Raw genomic sequence first — 2,500 nt, 5'->3', positions numbered from 1 at the left:
GCATGGGCGGGATGGGCGGGATGGGCAGCAAGGGCGGGATAGGCGGGATGGGCAGCATGGGCGGGATGAGCGGGATGGGCAGCATGGGCGGAATTGGCAGCATGGGTGGGATGGGCGGGATGGGTAGCATGGGCGGGATGGGCGTGATGGGCAACATGGGCGGGATGGGCGGGATGGGCAGCATGGGCGGGATGGGCGGGATGGGCAGCATGGGCGGGATGGGCAACATGGGCGGGATGGGCGGGATGGGCAGCATGGGCGGGATGGGCAGCATGGGCGGGATGGGCAGCATGGGCGGGATGGGCAGCATGGGCGGGATGGGCAGCATGGGCGGGATGGGCAGCATGGGCGGGATGGGCACGACTCATAGGCGGGATTAGTGACGGTGGTGATTAGGCCGGAGGTTATGGCCACGACTGTTATATCATTATAGGGAGTTCGGGAGATTGGTGAAGTGGTTCAAGGCTTCATGGAGTGTTGGTTGTTTGGTACGCCACTCAGGTACCAAATATATTAATTTATAATATATATATATATATATATATATATATATTATATATATACTAATAAATTTTATATATATTATATATATATATATATATATATATATATATATATAATATTATATATTATATTATATACGCACACACACAACACACAAAATATATTTATATATATATATATATTATATATATATATATATTTTATTTATATCTATATTTAATTTCAAATTTACTATATATATATATATATATAATATTTTTTTATATATATATTATATATAAAATTTTAACACACACACCCACACAAAAACACCACCACACAAAACACACAAAATATATTTATATATATTATATAATTATTTTTTTATATATTTATGAAAATTCAAAACATACTTTAAAACACACCACCCCCCAAATATATATTTATATATATTTTATTTAATTATTTTTAAACACACAAAAAAAGTGGGTGTCTATGTGTGCTATATATGTATACCCACTCAACTCACAACACAACACTTAAACACTTATACATATTGGTTTATATTAAAAAAAAATATGATATATATCAAGTTAATATATTATATATATGTTATATTTAATATATATTTATATAGTATAATATATACAAAAACACCACCCACACACCCTCACTCTCACAACACACACACACACACACACACACAAAACAACATATTTATATATATTTATATATATATAGATATATATATATATATATATATATATATGTTTTTGTATATTTATATGTATGTATAGTCACACACACACACACAACACACACACACACACTCATAAACGCACACGAACACACAAACACACACTTATACATATTGTATTATTTAAATTATAATATATATTTATATATATTATATATATAGATATTATATATATATATATATTAATTATTATATCAAATTTATATATTTATATATATATATTTTATATATTTATATATGTATATTTATATTTATATATATTATACTTTACACAACACCTAAACACACACACACACACACACACACCACAACATATTATATTTATTTATCTATATATAGTATATATATTATATTATTTATATATATAATATATAGATAGTTAGGTAGATAGGTGATTTGTGAGGGGGGTGTGGGGGGGGTGAGGGGGTGGTTGTGTGTGGGGGAATGTGGGTGGGGGGGGGGGGGGGGGGGGGGTGATTGAGTGTGTGATAAAGATTGTGTGATTGTGGTTTCTAGTGGGGTATGTGTGTTGGTTCTTATATATACTACTATATCAACTCTCATATATCTCATATCTACTATGTGGTGTGTGTGTGTGTGGTGTGAGTGGTCAGTGTCGTGTGTGTAGTCTATATATATCTCACAGGGGTGGTTTGTGTTTGATATTATTTATTTTTTTATTTGTTTATATATATTTTAATCAAACTTCAAAATTGTTTTAGTTATTTATTAGGAGATATTTTTATATAGTTTTTTATATGTTATTGTTTTTGTATATTGATTGTGTGTCTTTTAACTATCACACACATCAAACTCACTAACTCAAACACATCTCTCACACTCTCTAAACACACAAATTGATATTGTATTTTATTTATTTATTGTGTTATGTTTATAGATATACATAGAGTTAGATTGTTTGTGAGGAGTGATGTGGGTGTGTGTGTGTGGTGTGTGTATGTGGGTGTGTTTTCATGTGTGTGTGTGTGTGGTGTGTGTGTGTGTGTGTTTAAATTGATTTTTATTAATTTATTTAGATTTTTAAACATATTTATTCATATTTATTTAAACACACACACACACACACCTCCACACACACAACACAAAACTTTTAATGAGAGTAGTTTTTATTGTTGTTAGTTAGAGATTGACTATTGAGTTTTACATACCACACACTCTCACAGTTGATTTTGTTGTTATATGTTTTTAGAGTCTAGTTTTTTATATTTTTCTTTTTTTTTTATATATATACTCTCACCA

The 2,500-nt window shown here is 32.1% G+C and overlaps 1 pseudogene; it reads left to right on the top strand.

Annotated features, from left to right (window-relative positions):
- LOC125039977 overlaps positions 1-2,500 on the top strand; it is a 13,587-nt pseudogene that overhangs the window by 5,983 nt on the left and 5,104 nt on the right.

Source organism: Penaeus chinensis, chromosome 28, assembly GCF_019202785.1.
Source record: "Penaeus chinensis breed Huanghai No. 1 chromosome 28, ASM1920278v2, whole genome shotgun sequence".
Classification (NCBI taxonomy): Eukaryota; Metazoa; Arthropoda; class Malacostraca; order Decapoda; family Penaeidae; genus Penaeus; species Penaeus chinensis.
The sequence above is the reverse complement of the archived record's forward strand: the minus strand, read 5'-3'. Positions and strand labels throughout refer to the sequence as shown.